The 23,433-nt window shown below is 32.8% G+C and overlaps 1 protein-coding gene across 6 annotated transcripts in view; it reads left to right on the top strand.

Annotated features, from left to right (window-relative positions):
* ERBB4 (erb-b2 receptor tyrosine kinase 4) overlaps positions 1 to 23,433 on the top strand; it is a 1,110,465-nt gene that overhangs the window by 218,801 nt on the left and 868,231 nt on the right. The window lies entirely within an intron of this gene.

Genomic DNA, 23,433 nt, shown 5'->3' with positions numbered 1-23,433 from the left:
GTAAGTTCAATACTTGCGTTGGAGGTAACATAGATCACAGTGATGTCGTAGGTAGGATGGTTGAATTTGGATCATAAGTCTGAAATGTGTATGAGCCCATGACTCTGATACAAAGAGAACATTGAAGAATTACAGACATTAGTTTCCTTGGCATGCTTAGCTGTGACATGTGGCAAGATGCCATCAGCTAGCAAAGCTGTAAGAATCTTTCTTCAGCTTCCTCCTCCTCCATTGTATATACTATCATTGTGGGTAAGAAGGCCAGTAGTTTCAGCTTCCAGAGAGAAATATCCTGGTGAGACTTAACATGATTTAAAAAAAAAAGTATTTTAAGCAGAACCTTAAAAAACACGTTTCTGTTCAGTAGGTTTACTTATTATAATATAATAGCAATCTACTTTGGGTTTAAGGCAACTCTTTTCAACCAACTCCAGTCAAATAAGTCAACTTCAGTTTTCCCACAAACCAAAAACAAAACAAAACAAAAACAACTATTGTCTTGTTCCCACCTGTCAAAATGTCTTAGGTGAAATCAAATTTGCAAGGAAGATATCTTGTTATATTTTCTTTTTGTGTCCTTTCTGATTTATCTTTTTTCTTTCTCTTTCTATAGAGACTAACCCAATTTATTTCTCACAACATTTATTTTGAGAAAAGAAATAACTAATTTACAATAATCCCTTGGAGGAGGAAAGAAATCAAGTGCATAAAAAAAAGAAATAGACCAGGAAGGAGTTCTTTTCCTCATTATGCTATTTTGTGTTCCTAATTTTGCAAAACAAGCAAATGAAAGAAAGGTCTGATTACAACAGTAATTATATCAGAGAAATCTAAATGCCCTAAATTTAGAAATATAACTTAGTGTGTATGTCTGGTAGACTATGTGTTGAACCCTTAAGCATAAAGACTTTTTATCATGCAGACCTGTATTTGAGTGCTGCCTGTACCATTTACTAGCTGTGTGATCCTGGGCAATTTGTGTAATTCTTCTGAGCCTCAGTTTACTGTATTTGTAAACTAGGAATCATTAAAAAAATACCTATTTCATAAGCTTTTTTTGATAATGCAAATGAAACACAGCCTTGGGCTTCCTGGATCTAGTATAAGTATTCACTGAAAGTTTGTGATTATTTTAACTAACTTGAGGGAAGATTAAGCCTATAGCTTTATTGATATTTCCTTTTTGGATAGCTCCTTATGTGTAGATTTTGAAAGATAAGCAGTGAGCATTATTTAAAGTGATATTGTGGTTTATATTTGCTAAAGCTATTTTTTCATAAATTACTTTATTCAAGGATATTTTTTCCCTTAAAGAGGAAAAATTGAAAAGGATGCTTGAAAAGCCTGACTGCCTTTTTAAATATTTTTGACTCCTATTCAATTGGAAATTTTATTTTTTTTAAAGATTTTATTTATTTATGAAAGAGAGAGAGAGAGAAGCAGAGGGAAAAGAAGGCCCCATGCAAGGAACCCGATGTGGGATTCGATCCCAGAACTCCAGGATCACGCCCTGGGCCAAAGGCAGGTACTAAACCTCTGGGCCACCCAGGGATCCCCTCAATTGGAAATTTTAAAGGAAAATGAGACCAGGACAGTGGATACAGTCATCAATAAATGATAGATACTGTTGAATGTAGAGTAAATATGTGGATCTTCGGGTGAATGGAAGGAGCAATACACATTTTAAACATGTATGCTTTCTTTTTAAAGTTGTGATTTAGTCATTACTTCAATTCAGAATTTGAAAACAATTCTTTTTTGCTTCCAATAGGATTGATAATGATCTGAGGAAAATTTAATTCCATGTAGTATAGGGAAGCAAAAAGATAAAGTGGATTTACTACAAGTACATAGGAAATGAAAAACATTTGTCTCATGGAAGAGAATGTTACAATAGGAACAAGAAGTTAAGTTCTAGTCATAACCGTATGACATATCTGTGTGCTTCGGGCTTTGAATTTATCCCTTTAGATCTTAATTCCCTCATCTGTAAAACATTGAGACTAGACTAGATACTCTCTTAAAGTTCTTTTCATTTAGAAATACCCACAATATTAAGAATTCCATGAAATTATATTTTTAAAGGCTAACTATATGTTTTACCAATATACAATGATACAAAAATGACTGATTTCTCAAAATGTATTTTAAGGACCACTTGAATTAAAATTACCTGAATCGATGGTTAGAAATGTTGATTTGGGAGTACCAACCTGAGTACCAAAGCATCAGAATATTGGCCATGGGATCTGGAATCTGTATTTTTAACAAGCTGTCCAAGCAATTTGTACATAGTTCAGGTGGTTGTTAAAATTTAATTTGTTATTAAAGATTAAATATGATTTTTTGATTAACGTAATATCTTTAGGTAAAAGTTTTAAATTTATCACAAAGCCATTTAACTCTGCTACTTGTTGTGAATGAAGATTCTGAAAAGAAAATAATGAGATCAAGGGATTTCTGATTGGTTTTTTCACTTATGTTTTTGACTGTGTACAGTTATTGATGGAGGAAAAAATCTTAATGGGAACAACGTAAGTAAATGACTGAAACACTTTGTTATTTTTGCGCATTAAAATACAAAATGTGAATAGGAACATAGAAAAAACTTTCTCAGGTGCTTAGTAATTACTTTTAAAAAATGGAAAATGCATTAGCTCCAGAATTTTGCAAATACTGAATAAAGATATTACAAATGGGTAAGGGAACAGAAACACTCCAGATTTTAATCTAGTTATTTTCAGTATAATTGCTCCCAAATAAGTCCCTCAAACTTGTAGCTAAGTCAAAAGAGCTAATAATAAAACAGCATTTATTTATACAACTGTAATAAGTAATTTTTAAAAAGAAAACAGCTTTATTAAGATATAATTCTTTTTTTTTAAGATCTAATTCTATACCATAAATACATCCACTTAAAGTGTGCCATTTCAATGTTTTTAAAGTATATACACAAGGTTGTGCAACCATCCCAAGCAAGTGTTTTTTTAACCACTTAAAAGTCTTTCCATTTTTAGGAAGATGCTTGCTCAGCTACTACTCTCTCAGCTGACACCATACATTCCAAACAAGCAATTTCACTCAGCATTTTATTGACAAACCACTTTTATCAGAATGCCAGGGGCTATCTGGGTGCAATTCCGTGAAAGAGTGATTTTGAACTTACACTGGATCATTCGGGATTCCAAAGTAAATTCACCTGAAAGCTTATTTAGTGTGAATGAGAGTTGCCATGCAGCTTGATGAATGTGGAGCTGAAGAAGATTGATGATAGAAAAATGGTGGGGGGCTTTAGATGGACATGCCGCAAGGGCATAGCTATCAGATTTGATTAAAGACTGCTTTGGGGGTTAGACTCTCTTTGATGCTAGATTATTAAGCAATTCCCACCTCCCCAAAGGACATATATAATTCTATAGAGGCTCTTTTAGGCATCCTTGTAGTGTGTTTGTGTGTGTGTGTGAGAGAGAGAGCAAGTACGCACCATGCTATTGTAGGTAACAAAAATAATTTAAAAAAGTTCCTCTTATTTATGAAGATAACTGTGAGGAGAAAAATAATATAAGGTACACAGGAAAGAAGAGGATTTGTGATAGTTTCTTCAAAGAATAATTGCTATTTAAAGTGATGGGTTTGCCATTCGTGCTTCTAGGCAGTGGCTCGCATACTTTCTTGGAACTTTTTTTTTTAACTATACTGGTAGCAGTTATTATTTGGCTTCTTCCTTACCTAATATTTGGAGATGTATTTATTAAAAGATTAAGATATATCTCATGATGCAACTGCTCTGATAATTCTGAGTGACTATGAATTTATATTTAGCTCAATATTGTATATGTGTCCTCTTGTGAATTCAGTTATTGCCTTTAGAAAATAATTGGCTCTTTGTAGTGTCAGGAAATTTGTTTTATTGTATAATATGTTTCTCTCCCTTGACATCACAATTCAGAAAAAAAAAAAAAAAGAAAAACCATATATCAGCAAAATGCCTAAAATCTGACCATTGTATTTTGTACTAAGGAAAGCTAAGTATTCCTTTGTGTGTGAACGGGCAAAGAGGCACAGACCATTTGGAAAATCAAAACAACTTTGTTTTCTACCCAGGCACAGGAAGATGTTTGCATAACTCTGGAAAAGTTACAGAAACTGCGACTCTGTTATCAAACTCTTTAAAGTTCTCATGTGATATTATTAATTTTACCAGTATAGAATCAGTATCAAATCAAAGCTAGTGTGTTGCTATATAGGTATTTTAAAGTAATTTTTAAGGAACTTAATAGAAATACAATATAATAATTGTGTGTGTGATATGTATGTGTGTGTGTGTGTGCATGTATATATTTTATCTAGAGTTTTTTTTTTTTTTTTTTTAAGAGTCATCTACTGGGTTCTCATTCTTGAATTGTTAGTCTAAGCTGATTTAATTAAGAGAAACTGAATCTCTAACCTAGATATTCAGAATTATGTATGACTTGCTCATTGTTTTTTCTTAGGTTATTTTATCCCAAGATGAATGTTCAAGTAGAGAAAATCAGAGAGGCATAATATATATATATATCATAACCTAATATATATGTTAGATTCTTGTAGTCTTATGTGTAACAGAAGTAAAATAGGATCAAATATTAAAGGCAAAAAAAAATATTAAAGGCAGAATTAAAAGGCTTGTAATAAGCATTTTCAGCAATCTTTCACTACATTTCTTAGAACGTATTATTTTTTTGGCTTATAATGTATCATATGTAATATGTTAATGCTCAAAGCTTCTGTTTCTTCATGACATGAATAATCTCAAAGTATATAAAGATACATCAAGCTGTAACCAGCCTCTTTTTAATCTTTTTAAAATGAACTTTTTTTTCCAACCTCTCTTTTTAAAGAAAAAATAAATTAGCTTAAGTTCTCCCACAAATTTAGAATTGTTAATTAATTCAGCCTCATTCCATTATACAATTGGAGTTTAAACTCATGGTCTCTACATCTGCCAACAATGAAAAGCTATGAACAAAATAATGTTGATGATGATTTAAAATGACTTGCCCATGGTAAAACAGTAAATAGAAGAAAAGGCTCCTCTGGGTAAGAGACCTGAATGGAGATCAAAATAAAGCAGTTAACTCAAATATATTTTCATTCTTAATTTATACTTTCTTTTAATTTCCTTCTTAATTAACAAGTTGTAAGTGAATTTACATGGGAATTAGTTGTTTATACTCAGTATCTTTCAGAAGCTTTTAAAAAAAATTATATTTTAATTCCAGTACAGTTAACATAGTGTTTATATTAGCTGCAGGTGTACAATATAGAGATTCAACAATTCTTTATATTACTCAGTGTTCATCATGATAAATACATTCTTAATCCCCTTCACCTATTTCACCCATTATCCCACCTACTTTTCCTCTAGTAACCATCAGTTTGGTACCTATAGTTGCATCTATTTTTTCTTTTTTTTTTTTTTAAAGATTTATCTATTTTAGGGAGGTGGGGAAGAGTAGAGGGGGAGAAAGAGAGAGAATCCCAAGTAGACTTTCTGGGATCCCCGGGTGGCGCAGCGGTTTGGTGCCTGCCTTTGGCCCAGGGCGCGATCCTGGAGACCCGGGATCGAGTCCCACATTGGGCTCCCGGTGCATGGAGCCTGCTTCTCCTTCTACCTGTGTCTCTGCCTCTCTCTCGCTCTCTCTGTAGGACTATCATAAAAAAAAAAAAAAAAAAAGAAACCAAGTAGACTTTCTGCTGAGCATGGACCCTGAAGTGGGGCTTGATATTTGGACCTGGGGAACATAACCTGTGCTGACATCAAGTCAATCCCTTATCCAACTGAGTCATGCAAGCAACCAAATACATTTCAAAAAAAAAAAACAAAAAGTCTGTTTCTTGATTTCTCTCTCCTTTTTCCTTTGCTCATTTGTTTTGTTTCTTTAATTTCACCTGTGAGTGAAATCATATGGTATTTGTCTTTCTCTGACTTATTTCACTTAGCATTGTACTCTCTAGCTCCATCCATTTTATTGAAAATGAAAAGATTTCATTCATTTTTATAGCCATTATATATGTATATACCACATTTTCTTTATCCATTCATCTATAGATGGACACTTGGGCTCCTTCCATAATTTGGCTATTGTAAATAATGCTTCAATAAACATAGGGGTACATGTATCCCTTCAAATTAGTGTTTTGTATTTTTAGGGTAAATATCCAGTAATGGAATTACTGAATCACAGGGTAGTTCTATTTTTAAATTTTTGAAGAATCTGCATACTATTTTCCACAGTGGCTGCACCAGATTGATTTCACACCATCAGTGTATGAGGGTTCCTATTTCATATCCTTGCCAACAATTGTTCTTTCTTTTGTTTTTGAGTTAAGCATTCTGACAAGTGTGAGATGATACCGCATTATAGTTTTGATTTGCATTTCCTTGATGATGAGTGATGTTGAGCATATTTTCATGTTTTTCATATTTTCATGTTGGCCATCTGTATGTCTTCTTTGGGAAAATGTTCATGTCTTTGACCTATTTTTAATTGGATTATTTGGTTTTAGAGTGTTGAGTTGTATCAGTTCTTTATATATTTTGGATACTAACATTTTATCAGATATATCATTTGCAAATCTTATCCCATTCAATAGGTTGCCTTTTAGTTTTGTTGATTGTTTCTTTTATGATGCAGAAGCTCTTTATTTTTATGTAGTCCCAAAAGCTTATTTTTGCTTTTATTTTTCTTGCCTCAGGAGGCATATTTAGAAAAATGTCTCTCTGGCCAATGTCAAAGAAATGATGGCCTGTGTTCTCCTCTGGGATTTTTATAGTTTCAGGTCTCACATTTAGGTCTTTCATTCATTTTGAATTTACTTTTATGTATGGTATAAGAAAGTGATCTAGTTTCATTCTTTTGCACGTAGCTGTCCAGATTTCCCAACAACATGTGTCAAAGAGACTATCTTTTTTCCATTGCATATTCTTTCATCCAGTATTGAAGTTAATTGCCCATATAATTGTGGGCTTATTTCTGGGTTTTCTACTCTATTCCACTGATTTATGGATTTATTTTTGTGTCAGTGCCATACTATTTTGATTACTACAGCTTTCTTATATAACTTGAAGTCTGGAATTGTTGGATGCCTCCAGGTTTTTTCTTTATCAAGATTGCTTTGGTTATTCCAGGTCTTTAGTGGTTCCATACAAATTTAGGATTGTTTGTTCTAGTTCTGTGAAAAACACTGTTGATAATTTAATTGGGATTGCATTAAATGTGTAGATTGCTTTGGATTGTATGGATATTTTAGTAATATTTGTTCATCCAATTTATGAGCTTGGAATATTTTTCCATTTCTTTGTGTCATCTTAGTTTCTTTTATCAGTGTTTTTTGGGTTTTATTTTTTATTATTTTTTTTTTCGGGCGTTTTTTGGGTTTTAAAAGTAGAGGCAGGTCTTTTATCTCTTTGGTTAGGTTTATTCCTTGGTATCTTCTTGTCTTTTTATGCAGTTGTAAATGGAATCATTTTCTTATTTCTCTTCCTGCTGCCTCATTATTAGTGTATAGAAATGCAATAGATTTCTGTACATTGATTTTATATCCTGAAACTTTACTAAATTCATTTATTAGTTCTAGAAGTTCTTTGGTGACATCTTTAGGGTTTTCTATATATATAGTATCATGTCATCGGCAAATAGTGAAAGTTTTACTTTTATCTTACCAATTTGAATGCCTTTCTCCTCCCCTCCCCCCAGTTGATGTGGCTAGGACTTTCAATACAATGTTGAATAAAAATGGTGTGACAGCAGATATTCTTGTCGTGTTCTCTTTCAGAAGTTTTAAAAGTTGACTCTTCTTGAAAGTAGGTCACCAAAATATGGTTATTTTAGTATTCATTTTGACCCTTTCCACACTACTAAGTAGAATGGAAGATTTGTTGATGAGGCATAAGTAAACTTACAAAATAACCGTAATAATCTGTTTCAACTGTTTATTTTTTAAATATCTAATACTGCAAACTTTGATCTACCTCTCTTGGGTACGTTTTGGGTTGCTGTAACTCACCAGAAGTGGGTGTTTGAAGAAAGAGTCCTTGAGGATGTGTTAAAAAAATCTATAGAAATTAACCAAATTGAAGCAAGGTTAGACAAAGACAGCTTGAAAACTTTTTATTCATAGGAAACCGGAGTACAGTATTTTCAATTGAATGCAATTCAAAACATTTTTGGCAAAATCATCTAAGTTAAGTTAAAAAATAATTTGATGGCATGCTTTCATAATTCAGTTTTAGTAAATTCGGTATCTTTTTTTTTTTTTTTTTTTTAATTTATTTATGATAGTCATACAGAGAGAGAGAGAGAGAGAGACAGAGACACAGGCAGAGGGAGAAGCAGGCTCCATGCACCGGGAGCCTGACGTGGGATTCGATCCCGGGTCTCCAGGATCGCGCCCTGGGCCAAAGGCAGGCGCCAAACCGCTGCGCCACCCAGGGATCCCGTAAATTCGGTATCTTAAGAAAATACCTAATTTAGCCAACTCAAAGTGTGACTTCACTTTTTTTAAGAAAGAGGACCCCGTGGTTTTAAAACAAATTTAATTATATTTTTCACTGTTAAGGTAGGTTATCTGGAGGTAGATTGGGAAGTTGTGGGTAGTTTCATTTGAGGTGGGTGAAGATAGTCACAAATGGAAATTGATTCTTGCTGAAAAGTACCTCAAGAACTTTGAGATTCTATCCAATTTATGACCTTGATGATTTAGTAAAAGTGGCTGAACAGTAGTTAATGAAATTTATAAATAGATCCTAAATTGGAAGATGTTACCAAAATTCATTAAGAGTAAAGAAAAAAATTGTTTAATAAATGCATAATTCTAGAAAACAAAACTAAATTCTGATATGTAGGAAGGGTGGTAAAAGTATCCTAAGCAATTTCATTATATTCATAAAGTAACACCCTAATTATGCTTTTACACAGGTGGAAGAGAAGAACAGAGCATTTAATCACATTCTGATTTATTATTTTAAATTGAGGCATTTTAATATCAAATTTATATATCCTATAAATAAAATGAAGTAGTTAACACACAGACACACACATACACACACAAGAAAGAAAAAGATAGTGAGGTTAGAGTATATTTATTCACCTAAGTGGAACACTTAGCATATTCTGAGGTATACAAAATATGTCAATCAAATTATACAAGGAAGAAAATGAAGTTTCACAAAATGAGGCCACAGGGACAGAATTTATTAATTTCTCAAAAGTTAGTTGTGAGAGCTCTAGTTTGATATCATTTGCCATATTTGATATAAGGGCACAGTTTACAGTTTTGAAATTAACTGAGATCAATTTTGTAAAGTATGTTTTGAAAAGCATTGAACTGAAAATATACTCAGCTTCATATGTATAAAGAATTTTTCAAATTGTCTATTCTTTCTTCAATTTGGTTGATTTCTATGGATTTTTTTCCAGCACATTTTTTTTTGCGGGGGGGGGGGGACATTTTCCAGGACTGTCTTCAAACCTTTGGTGAGTAACAGCATTTCAAAGTATATGCCAAGAGCTTTAGATCAAAGTTTGTGGTATTATCTGAAAAAAGAGATATTACAGTGCTTTAGTCTGGAATTTTTATAAGTTCTTTCCAGTTTCTAAATTGTGTTAGTAATAACATTTAAGTATCAACTAAAGAAAAAATATGTCATAAACCAGTTTGTAGATGGGACACTTTGGTACATAAAATTGATCAAAATAGTTGGTGTCCAAAAGAGATATATTTCTCTGATATATTTTCATTAATTTCTAACTTGTCTAGATTGTTTGCTGTTTCTACTACATGAAAAGACACTCAGTATTCTTTACTATATACTATGAATATTAAAGTCATTAAAAGTTGTTATTAACAATGTTTTTGTGGTTATGAAACTTAATATTTACTGGCTCACAATAACTTTCAAAAGCCTACTTATTGAATTTATGAAATTTCACAATTGAAATGACTTTAGTAATGTTTCTTTACAAACTCTGTACTATTAAGTTTCTGCTTTGGTTTCCATTGTGTCACACTTCAGTTGGTGGTAGGATGGCTTAAAAATGTGAAAGAAGTAATGTGTTTATTTGTTGGAATTGTCTATATCCATGCAGTTGTCAGAAAAATCTTTAATCCTACATTGATCTGGAATGAATAAGAAAATCACGTTATTAATATTTAATTAATATATATAAGAAGAAGGAGAGAAGGAAGATGGGAAGAGAAGGGAGAAAAGAGAAAGAAGAGGGAAAAGGGAAAGGGAGAAAGAATACAGCTAGGCTTTTCTCTTCAGTTTTGAGCTGTTCAGTTTAACACTCACAGATATTTCTGCTGTTTGCAATCTTTATTAATCGCTTCAATGCAAAAGAAGAGAAAAGAACAAAAATGTGAGTTCTATCTCACATTTTATTTTATTTTATATTTATTTTATTTTATTTTATTTATTTTATAGATTTATTTATTTGAGAGAGAGAGACAGAGTGCCCAAGCAGGGGGAGAGGCAGAGAGAGAGAAACTCCAGTGGACTCTGTGCTGAATGTGGAGCCCCACGCAGGGCTCAGTCTCACCCGACTAAGATCATGACCCTAGCCAAAATCAAGAGTAGGATGCTCAACTGACCTAGCCACCCAGGGACCCCTCTGTCACCTTTTAAAGAATTATATATGTATCTTGATAAAACAGACATTCTTATTTCATAGAGTTTATAATATAGTAGGGAGGCAGATAAATCGTGGACAAAGGGATGCATAATTTCTAATTCAGTGAATCTTGGATATTTTACCACCAAAAATTCCCACTAAATAAAAAGAATGATTTGAGGATATATGGCAGCAAAACAAAAATTGGTTCATTTTACAATGGTCATATTTGAGAAGGCAGGCAAATTTGAGTCCCTCCATTTCATAAAATAAACAGGGTCTTCTTTGGTCTGAGGCTACTCTAGTACAATTCCTTGAAGGGGAAGGGATTGAGGGAGATTCCCTCAGCCCTCCTTAACCCCCTCCCCCCCTGGACTTAATGTCTCAAATAAAAATTCTGAGAAAGATTTCAGGACTCTGTGCCTATCCAGGAAGGATCTTAACTTTCTTCAGGGCCCAACTAGGTGTTTTTTTTTTTAACCTCAAGACAAAATACTGATAAATGAGGTGAATCATTGAACTTTTCAGAGTTGGACCAAAAGTCTTTAAATCCTGATCTTGACAATTGTTCCAGGGCATCTTCTGTCTTTTCTGTATTTGTTTACCAGACCTTACGTTTATGAGTCCTTAGATTTGCTCTTATTTTCCCAATAGATTTTTCTTGTGTGTATTTTAGCATGGATGTGAATATGGCTTTCTCTGCATTTGTCATTTTGTTCCATTAAGGAATTCTTCATTGTTTCTCTTCTCAATTGATAGAATCCTTTTTGTTTCCAAATTTATTATGGATGCATTCTTTAAAAACTATCTCATTTGTGGTGTTAAAAAAATTTAGAACTTGAGGAAAGCTGGATGCATGTGATCAGTTTACTTTATTGATATGACAGGGGCCCTCTCTCCTTTTCTAAGAAGTTCATACTTGTTTGAACAAACAGACCGAGAGTATGCTTAAGTAAAGATAAGAAAACGAAATAGTTCTACTTTGTAACTGTATTTGGTGCTTTTAATTTTGTTACCCATACTTTTTCCTAGTTGGTTGTGAAGGGGATATTGCACTGCTCAGGGGAAGCAGGTGGATTTAGAACACTCATTTTAGAAGAGGAGACTCTAAAATTTTTAATGCATACATATGTACATGGTTTTCTTTAAAGAAACAAATTCATTTTGTCTTTGCAAGTAGAAATGACAATGGTAAACAGTGAGATATTGAGATTTATAGAAAATAATATAAAATCTCTAATAATTTTTTACTGATTACATGTTTTTATATAATACTTTGGATCTATTGGGTAAAATAAATATTTAACTTAATTTCACCTGTTTTTTTTTTTTTGTTGTCGTTGTTGTTGCTTGTTTGTTTTACTTTTTAATTGTGGCTGATAGAAAATTGAAATTGCCTGTGTTGCTCATTTAATATTTATATTGGGAAATGCTGCTCCATATAATCTGCTGATTTTCACAGTAAAAAATGAACCATGTAATTCCTTTTAGAAAATACGTTTTTCAAAAAAAAAAAAAGAAAAAAAGAAAATACATTTGTCACCTATTTTTTCCTCCCAATTTTTTGTTTAGTTTGTCAGAAGCTTCAGAACTGAATTTTTTTTTTGATGGATAAACTCAAACACAAAGGCATTAGATGGTTTGCCTATGATTATTTAGGGAGTTGATCCTAGACATAGCAAATAAATTGACACCTTATGGCTTTTAAACACACGTCTATGTATAATAAGCCAGGAGGAGTAACAAATATGGGTTGTATGAAAAATAAAAACAAATATTCACTTATGATTTTAGAGAAGTAACATAGGTTAATTAGGTGAATGTTTTAGCTTCTTTTCTCAAACTCTTTTACAAAGGCAGTCTGAATATTGCTTTTGTCAGTTTCTCTGCTGATGCCACTATTAACTGGCATAAATGTGATGTCCTGAACAATAGACTATAATTAACAGTGTTCAACGTGATGCTATTTAAATAAATGAAAATGCAAATTGAAAAGATATTAAAATAGTGCCAGTATTAATAATTGTGGTTTTAACAGGGAGAATGGTAAATTTTAATTTTAGATATGATGAAATGATTAAATATAGTAGTCCCTGTATGAGACTTTAAGGCAATAAACTGACATTTAACTGAGGAGAAGTTTATTATAGAAATCAGTTTACTGACATAGAAAAATGTATCCACTTCCGTGGAATCAGCCTTATTATGCCTTAACATCTGGAGAGTTAGATTTCTAAGTTTTTACTTCTAGTATGAAACTCAAACATTTAAAACATTGCCCAACATGTTGATGTATTTTTTTTAGTATTTTTTATCATATATGATAAGATCTTCCAAGATTAAATATGCTATATAAATGTTTAGATTTCTCACTTTCATCATTAATAACAATGAAACTGTCATAATTTTAATCTGAAAAATGAAAAATTGTAGGTCTCTGATGCTTTGAAAAAATGGCTTAAAGGTTATAATGGCATTGGAAGTTGTGACACAGATTGCCAATAAAGATGATGAATTGCAAGTATATGTAAGTAAGCTTTTTGTTACTCTTTGGTTATTGGATTAGTTAAGTCATCTTAAATTACTATTTCTGCTTAAAAGTACATCTCAAAAGAACTCATAGATGAAAACTAGACTTACCATGAATATTATTTCATAATTTATAAAAATATCGAATCACTATGGTATAAACCTGAAGTTAATAGAGTATTATATGTCAATTATACTCTGATGAAAAAAAAAACTCTCAAGGTGAATAAATACTTACTTGAAATTAGAAACACAAAGATTATTCATTCTTTCCCTATATCAGGGAATGATAACAAATTTTTGAATGCTTGCTATGTACCAGTCATGGTACTGGATACCTTAAGAAATATCTCATTCTAGTCTTTTAAGTCTTATGATAATCTCACAAAATAATTATTGTTGTCTATCCTAAAGATGAAAAAGAAGTAAAAACTGAAACTGTCTTATATGTCTTTGCTAAATATCTAGGCAAATATTTATTTCATAATAAATGTTCAATAAAATTATCAAATATGCTAATGAATGTATTATGCATTTCTTAGTATTATATATTCTGTGTGTTTCTACCTTTAGACTATTGGAACATCAGAACACACTAACAGTGTTAATAGTTATATATTTACTTTGATCATGTAAATAATAAAGTTCTCAAATCAGTGGACATTAAGTTAGCTTTCAGGTGATTTATTTTTTAATTTTTTGGGGGGGGTTCCTTTTTTCAATTTTTTATTTAAATTCCAGTTACTTAACATATAGTGTAATATTGGTTTCAGGAACAGAATTGAGTGATCCATCAGTTACATCTAACACCTCCTGCGCATCATAACAAGTATACTTGTTAATACCTATCATCTATTTACCTTAACTCCCACACCTTCTTCCACCAACCCTCAGTTCTCTATTGTTAGGAGTCTCATGGTTTGCTTCCCTCTCTCTTTTTCTTTCTTCCCATATGTTCATCTGTTTTGTTTCTTAAATTCCACATATGAGTGAAATCATGTGTTATTTGTCTTTCTCTGATTGACTTATTTCACTTAGTATGGTACACTCTAGCTCCCTCCATGCCATTGGAAATGTCAATATTTAAATTTTTAATGGTGAGTAATATTCCAGTGTGTGTGTGTGTGTGTGTGTGTGTGTGTGTGTGTACACATTTTCTTTATCCATTCATCAGTCAAAAGACATTTCAGTTCTTTCCATAGTTTGGTTACTGTTGATAATGCTGCTGTAAACATTAGGGTGGGTGCATGTATCCCTTCAAATCTGTATTTTTGTATCCTTTGGGTAAATACTTAGTAGTGGGTCAAAATTGTTGGATCATAGGGTAGTTCTATTTTTAACTTTTAGAGGAAACTCCATACTGTTTTCCAGAGTGGCTGTACCAGTTTGCATTCCCACAAATGGTGTAGGAGTGTTCCAGGGGATTTTATTTAAATGGGTCATAGTTTTTTGGTGTTCTTTTTTTTGTTTTGTTGTTGTTTGTTTGGTTGGTTTTGGTTTTCTTTCCCTCCCCTTCATTTCTTTATATACTGTTTGTATATTTTCAAATTTGAAATTTACACTGATGGTTCAGAGAGCCCCTTGTAATTTAATATTCTGTAATGTTTATTGTAAGTTTGGTAGACCAGACTATCCTCCCTCCCTTTGAGTAATTTTTGCAATTTGATATATGTTAAATTGAAAAGAGCTTCAGGTAGATTACTTGTTTTCTGCTGAGGAGATTTATACCCAGTATTAGGGTATAGACCCAAATTCCACAAAAATATTTCCTTTAAGTAACTCTTCTAATACAATTTCCTGAGCATGCAATTTTCTTTGCTTAGGAAAATTATAGAGCTGTAAATCTGTTGAACATTATTTCAACTCATTTAATCAACTATACCCTTAAAGAAATACATGCCTTAGTTTCATGACCCAATATCCTGTATGAAAAACTGGCAGGAATCAGGCTCACAGATTTATTTCTACTCATCACTGCTAACCTTTATCTCTTTAATTGAGGAGAGGAGAAAGTTGAGGGGAAGCTATTTTATCTGTATATATTGATCAGCCTTTGATATTTTAGACTGAAGATGTCTAGGGGTCAAACTATATGACTTCAAAATACCTCCTGGTATTTTAATGCTTCTTTGGAGACTTTCACAGAAATATCATTTAGAGGATGAATGTAGGTAGGAATGAGATGTTTTCTAGAGAAAATGCCAACTATAAATGTTATAAACAAAACTGTTTCCTCAGACTCATTCATTTATGACTAGTGTCTAAAGGGTTTTCGATTTTCAGGATCTTTGATCTCCTTTGCATTGTATGAATGAATAAATGAGAAAAGGAAATTTCTCTAGAATGCTTTATAACTATCTAATTGCTTATGAGAATAACTCTAGATATACTGTAATTTGGCTAGTAACATTCAGAAAAAGGAGTTCCATATGAATACAAATTTAGTTAACATTTAATGCCTATAATTTTCTAGAGAGTATGCTTATATTTTTCAACTATCTTCATATATGTCAAAATCAACAACCAAGTATTTTTATTAAGCAGTTCTCATCTGGACCCATTCATCTCTGTATCAGTTATCCTACAGGAAATGTGGGGGATATATATACCCACAGATGGGTGGGATAAAGATAGAAAAAAATAGCAACTGCTTTTCCAAAAATTCAAAACAAAGTTATCTCTGTCTTAGTTATGATACATGGTTTGAGGACTTGAATCTTTTATGTCTTTGCACATCTGAGGACATGTAAAGCTGTTGTTTAAAACTCTTAAACAGGGATCCCTGGGTGGCTCAGCGGTTTAGTGCCTGCCTTCAGCCCATGGGTGTGATCCTAGAGACCTGGGATCAAGTCCCACATCAGGCTCCCTGCATAGAACCTGCTTCTCCTTCTGCCTACGCCCCCTCCCCCACTCTGTCTCTCATGAATAAATAAATAAAATCTTAAAAAAAAACTCTTAAACAGTCTGTATTGCTCAAGAGCACTTTGAATCAAGGTGTGATTGGTGGCCTCTTTTGGGGCGAGGGGATAAGTTGAGTATTTTTATTTTCAAAAGAAAATATCAACTTTGCCTCATATCACCTGCTATTTGAAGCAAATATATAAAACTCCTATGTTTTAGATACTAGCCTGTGACCTCAATCTCATGCTATGTACATGAGAGCAAAATATCCCACAGATTGTTATTTGAAAGGACCAGTCCTGGAGACATACTATGCATTTACTCAGCCCTTAATTCCGTCTGTTCCTCATTTAGATAAATGATCAGAGAGCAACAAACTCGGTCTGTATTATTTAAAATCCCTCCTGAAATGCCTTTCAGAATAGCAATTTAACATTGTGTTCTTGGTAGAGATAAGACAAGGCTAAATGGTAATTATTTCTGCATACTTTTTTTTATAACTGGTATTGAATAGATTTTATTATGTAATACAAAGTACTATTATAAAATACTTGCAAAGAATTAGGTTTAAAAAGTTTGTTTCTGCCAGTAATCAGCATGATTTATTTTTTAGTGAGGCAGCCATGAACTTCTTAGTGCTTTCCCTTTTTGTTGGGTGTTCTTAGAGCTAACATTTGTATTAGAGAAGCTGCCCTGCTTCTAGTTGAACTGTATGTTCTCCTCATTTCTCCTTTTATCATTAAAACAATGAAGATTTTAGAACTAATGGGGACCTGAGAGGTCCTATGATGCAATTCCTTGGTTAGCAAAAGGGGAAATGGAGAGTTTGAGAGATTAAGTGATGGAGCCAAGAACACACAGGTTATAAATAACTAAGCTTCCATAATAAATTGAAACATAGATCTTTTGACTTCAAGTATGATATACATTTTATTGCCAAGTCTGTTCGTTTTCTCACTTTAATGATTTAATGATATGATTCAATGGTATTTAGGTCTTTTATCTTAAACTATCTCTAGTGGTTTTTAGAACTATTTGGGAGTAATAAACTGTAGAACCAAAATATTTTTTAGTCAATTGAAAATGTCATTCAGAAATCTGTACCATTATACCTTATTTCTATTTGCAGAAAACATAAAGAATTTTAATTGCCTTTTTAAATCATTATTTCAAAGTCAAATCATAATTATTAAACACGTAAATTTGTAAGCAAATATTCATGATACATTTTCCAAAAGTGATAGAGGAAATGCATCTAAACTTTAAGAATTAAAATTAGGACATTATTTTAAAAATGTGAACACACTGACTATTGGGATATAAATTTATTCAGAAATTGGACTGCTTTTACCAGTCAGGCAAGTTAAGACATGGAGTTTAATAAATATTGAATAAAATAAGGAAGAAATGTGAATTTGATGAAGTTTGCTGGCAATTAGAGCAATTTATTTCACTATTAACATGACAAGCTCTAAATGGAAATCAGCTATGAATGAAATGCAATTTTATTTGCTGGTATTCCCAATGCCATGTAATTAAATAAAGAAATGGGGTGGAGGGGCAAAGAGGTGTCCATGCCTGACTGTTCCAGCAAGGCCACCATCCATCATGCACCAGCTTGCTGCCATCACAGTGCTGAGATGGGATTTATTTGTGAGTCTGTATATACTCAGGGAGAGTTTTATTTACAGAGTGTTTTTTTTTTTCCCTATTTGAAATATTGTATCACAAGTGGAAGGAAAACAATACTCTTACTGGATTAAAAATGGAAATACAATTAAATAGTATATTTGGGAGAGGCAAATATGAGAGAGTTTATAATCCTTAATATAAAAAATCAAACATAAGCAAAATGTTACTCCATGTTATCTACAATTGCATCTAAATATGAATTTTATGCCATTATATTTTTAAAGTATTGAGTTGGAATGTTACCTGTGTGTGTGAATAAATATACACTCACAACTTAATTATCTGTTTATGTATAATAAGCAGCCAAGGTAAATATTTCATATTTAACATACTTACTTGTACAAATACCAGTAGGTTCAACTGAAGTGCTTTCGAATGTCTAAAGAAGACACAGGCTATTTAAAATATATACGTATAGTTTTTGTTTTTTTGTTATTTTTCCCCAGAAAACCATTTTGATTTTTGAATCTCTCTCTCTCTCTTTTTTTTTTTTTTGAATATATCTCTTTTTTAAACTCATTAAGAATGTGTGCTTCTGTTACAGATACATTTCCCTTACTGTTCAGGTATATAATTAGGAACATCTATAATTATGTAAATAATTAGTTGCTTATGTTTTATTTTTACTTTCTTTTTTTATTTTTACTTTCAAAATTATTTTTATAAGGTGTTGGCAAATAGCTGTGGGAGTATTTTAATGAAAAATCAGCAAATTAGGTCATAATATTTTATGTTGAAAGTTTCAAAATATTAAAAGTTTATAACATGGCTATATTATGAATGTAAGGTATAATGTCAACCATACTGTAGGTAGTAAAAGGGGAATTAAAGAGCTATGGAGTGTATATTTTTATATAATCATGGTCAATTGGATAATATTGATAGAAAAATATTAATAAAAATAAAATATGAAAACATGAAAAATATTAAATGAGATGACTTATATAGAAAGTATTTGACAAAGTGGCTGAGAGTAAATGATCATGACATAACACATATTAATACTGAAACTGGGATACTAATTGGTTTTCCTTTCTTTTTTTTTTTGGTATAAACTCTCTAAAAACAATAATGCCTTAGGAAGCAGGTTTTGTTTTATTATTATTCCTTTTATATGTGAAAAAACATTTTAAATGCCTTTTTAGTGTTTTCATGTTGTTTATATTTTTCTCAATTATATGTGTGTGTCTACACACCTGCATACAAACATATATATAACACAATACTAACTGAAGTTAAATAATTTGGAATTTTTATGGTATGTGATTTTTTCTGATTGTACAAAAATTAGATATTTATCAGATTGCTTATTTTCCATGGTGGACTGCAATGATCCTATCACATAAGCTATTGTAGTGATTTTTTTCTCTGTTGATGATGTTCTAAAGAACTTCAGCTTAGAAAAAATAAGAGGGCTCAAATTCTTGAGTTATAAACCTGGAAATATCATAATGCAGAAAATGGTGATGTGAATTGTCCTTCAATTTTCTATTCCAGTAGCATCACTATTTCAAAGAAGTGTTCTGATCTAATTTATATCTAATATAAAGAACCAAAAGTTCATTGATTTTTTAATCAATAATGTTGCACATCATTTGCAATTTTTATGGGGCTGGCTTAAAATATATTTGGATACCCGGGTGAATGATGAAAATATGTCTCTGGATATACTCGGTATGTTTTATTTAGATTACAATGAGCTTTCTGTGCCTGACTAGCTTAGACTTGGAGCTAAATTTTCCACATGTGTACTGACTTCAGTGTGTGGAAGAAATTTTCCAGGGTACCCAAGAAAGAAAATTCAAAATATTTTTGTTGCTAATTTACTAGAAAAATGTTTCCAAACTCATGAATAGTTTGAAGTACCAGGGAATTGGGAGAGAATTAGTTTTACTGACTTTACATGATTGGTTCTAAAGCCAAAGTGGAAATTGCCAAGCAACCCATTACTATCAACTCTATAGAAAACTTAATTTCCCATTCCAGATTCTTCCCTTCCTTTAAATGTTTGTTCTAAGTGTTCTATGTATCAGTACTGCATTTTGTGCTGGGAATACAATAAATAAGATGAATCTCTGCTATCAAGAAACTTAAAATCTTATATGGAGATAAATATATGTAAGTGAATGAATGTAATAACATGGAATAGGTACTATGCCAGAAAGCTTAAGGGGTCCCAACTTAGACACAAGTCTTCTTAGGGCTTAGGTTTGTAGAAGGGATTCAGAGTATATATATTTAAAATGAGACTTTAAATATCAGTAGATTTAATGAAGGATGAGCTATTCCAATATAAGGTCAAGGCCATGGATGTTTGAAATAGCATAGTAAATTTGGGAAACTGAAAATAGATTATTAATGCTTGAGTTTTCAGGACACTGGACTTTAACCTGGTTTCTAAAAAGAAAGGATGAGCCATGTGGAGGGATATTTCCAGTTCTCTTGGTTGAGGCTGGGTGGATGTAGATGCCATTTATGATGCTAAGAAATATAGGAGGAGGAGCAGGTTTGAGGAGAAAAGGTAATGACTCAATGTGGATATGTAGTTCCTGTCACCATTGGAATATTCCTGTATAATCATGTCTGGAGCTCAGAAGAAAAGGTGAGACTGAAAATGTAGATTTTAGTATTGTATACTTATAGATGGAATGATGGGGTTCTGGAAATCCACAGGAATACCCTGGAAGAGGGGTGACTGGGTGGCTCAACTGGTGAAGGATCCAACTCCCAATTTTGGCTCAGGGCATGATCTCAGGGTCATGATCTGGAGCCCCTGCAAGGCATGGAACCTGCTTAAGATTCTCTTTCCTTTTCCCTCTGCCGCACCTCTCTCTCTCTCTCTCTCTCTCTCTCTCTCTCTCTCAAACAGAACAGAACCCTGGAAGAATAAAAAAGAAGTTCAAGGGCAGAAATTTTGGGGCCTAAATATTTGAAAGGTGGACAGAGTAAAAAACAGTCTGGAAATAAGGCCAAGAAAGAACAATTGGAGTTACAGTTTTTTTTTTTTTTTTTTTTTCATCAAGTAATTCAAGGAAAAGAGGGATTCTGAAAGCAAGAACTGGAAGAGTATGTGCACATTGGCTTTGGAGGCAGTTGGTGTCAGCAAGATAAACTTTAGCAGAATGAGAGAGCAGAAGTCCATAGGCATGTAAGAACAGGAGACGGCAGCAGAGATGATGCATATAGATTATTCTATTAAAAATGTCTATGAAAGAAGAATATAGAAACTGAGAATGTTCTCTTGAGGGGGATTCAGTATTAAGTTGGTTTTGTTTTTGCTGTTTCTATTGGTAAAACATGAGTATACTAGTAAGGATGTAGGAGATACCACTAGAAGAGAAGTTTTGAAAACTGGAGAAAGAGGGTAGACCTATGGTGCGAGGTACTTTTGATCCTTGAAGGGATGTCAAAGTATGGGTTACAAAATGTAAGAGGAAGATTTATCTTTGAACTTTCACCAGGACTGGGGAGAGAAAGGTGAATACAGGTATGAAAAGTTGACAGAGTTCTCCATTAGGGGCTTCTGTTTCTTCAGTAGAGGAGGGTATTGGGTTGAGAGAGATAAACAACAATGGTGAAGAAGTTTGTGGAAGATAAATGTGGAGAAAGTTTTGTGGTGATTGAGGATGCCTGTAGTGTTTTTTTTTTTTTTTATGGCTTCGTTTCTACTTTTTTATGCCCTAATGTATCCCCCACTTCAAAATGTTTCCAGTCATATTTTTAACAGCACCTCTTGAAGCTCTCAAATGCAAATATGTGGAAGAGAAGTCCTAATTAGTTATAGAATTTGATCATCACTTCACTCATTCTGGAGAAAACCAGTTATTTTCCAGCAAAAGCTATAGTTTTTAAAACAAGTATCTTCCTCTGCTCTTTACTACTCATGCACAACCTACCAGCACACCATTTCGGGACATTCACTATAGTAGTGTATAGGTAAATGGTAGGAGGCAGAGCTTTCATCTGTAGTTAACCAATGTGCTGGGGCCATTAAACAGCACCCCTGAGCTAAATGTGGCTGATAGAGCTGTATGTGTCTGAGCTGGTGTTGGAAGGATAGTTTATGGTTTAAGGGAACAGAGCCCTGTGTGTCTGAGCTAGAGTGCATGCCATGGAAGGATGGCTTATGGTTTAAGGGAATAGATTCAGGGTTGGTTGTCTAGAATTTAAGTAGAGGCTTGGAATTCTTAAAGATCGGCAAGATTTTTATTTCTTACCATAACTTTCTTCCTCAAACACACACAATACTTCTATATTCATCGATTTCCTGGAGGAGTTATCTTAAAGTTTAGTCATTGTATTCTCTACCTTTGTCATACTTCTGTAAGGCCATTCCTAGAGATATTAGTACCATCCTCTAGTAGTGTCTGGGGGTTTTAGTGACTACTCAGCCAGATTCTTTAATAAAGGAATTTGATTGATTTTATCTTTTTTAGTTGATGCCACATATAGAAATTCTTCTAAGCTGTGTCAAATAAGTATTGATGGCTACTACTGTTTCATTTGCACAGACTTCGCATTCATTCTTTCCTGCTTTTTAAACACATTGTTCTTTTCTTTAAGCCTACCTGTTTCTGATAAACTTCTCTAGTTCCTCTTCTCAGGAACCTTTAATTTTTAGCACCTCTACTTACTATTCTTTCCAGAGTACAGAAAGTATCTTTTTTCTGTAGCTCTGCTATTTTCAGTTCATACTAGATAGAAGCAGCTTAAATTTCTAAACATTCTCAAATTTTGAGTCTACTGGAAACATCTTTGGCCAAGTCACACTCTCAATGAGAATATTACTGATATGTGTACTTATAGCTAAAACGTAACTATAGAAAGAAGGAAGGTAAATGACATAATTTCTATTCTTTAAGTTAGGAAATTAGGAAAGTTATCTATTTTTAAATTACCTTGTATACTTTCTTGCTATTTTTCCACTCAGTGTTTTCATAGAGCATGTTTCAACAGACAGTTCTTCCTGCACTTCTACCCCTCAAATATTTTTAAAAGACTTTATTTATTTATTTGAGGCAAAGAGAGGGAGAGAGAGAGCATGAGTGGGGGGCAGAGGGAAAGGGATAATCAGCCTCCCCACTGAGCTAAGGAGTTTGACATGGGACTCAACCTAGGACTCTGGGATCATGACCTGAGCCAAGGCAGAAGCATAACCGACTGAGCCATTCAGGCACCCCCAAATCAAATATTTTTTAAAAGATCAGCTGTCTCAGGGAAAACATGGCTTCCTGAAACAAGAACATGGCTAGTTGCAAAGGCTGATTCTTATTTCTAACATTTGTCTGTATTTTAAAGCTCCTCGGTTTAATTTTCAGTTACTGATCAATAATCTTTGCTTTGAACTTATCAAAACTAATGACACTTTTCCCCAGGAAATGTAGTCACATGTTAAAAATATGGCAGCCTAACTATTACAAAATCAAACTGGGATTCTAAGATATACTTAATATTCAGAAAGATTTTTATGAGACTAATTCCTTCTTTAAAAGCATGAGGGCTTAAGCAGTGTTAAACACGTGGTAAGTGGTAAGCTTGCCCTCATGATTTACAAGAATCAAACGTCCAGTAGAACAAAGCTCCTTGTAATTTGTGAATTTAAGCCTAATTGAAAGGAATGAATATCTTTATAGCTTGGAATACAGAGCCATACCTA

Source organism: Canis lupus, chromosome 37 (genome assembly GCF_003254725.2).
Source record: "Canis lupus dingo isolate Sandy chromosome 37, ASM325472v2, whole genome shotgun sequence".
Lineage (NCBI taxonomy): Eukaryota > Metazoa > Chordata > Mammalia > Carnivora > Canidae > Canis > Canis lupus.
Note: the sequence above shows the minus strand (reverse complement) of the source record. Positions and strands in the feature narration are given on the sequence as shown.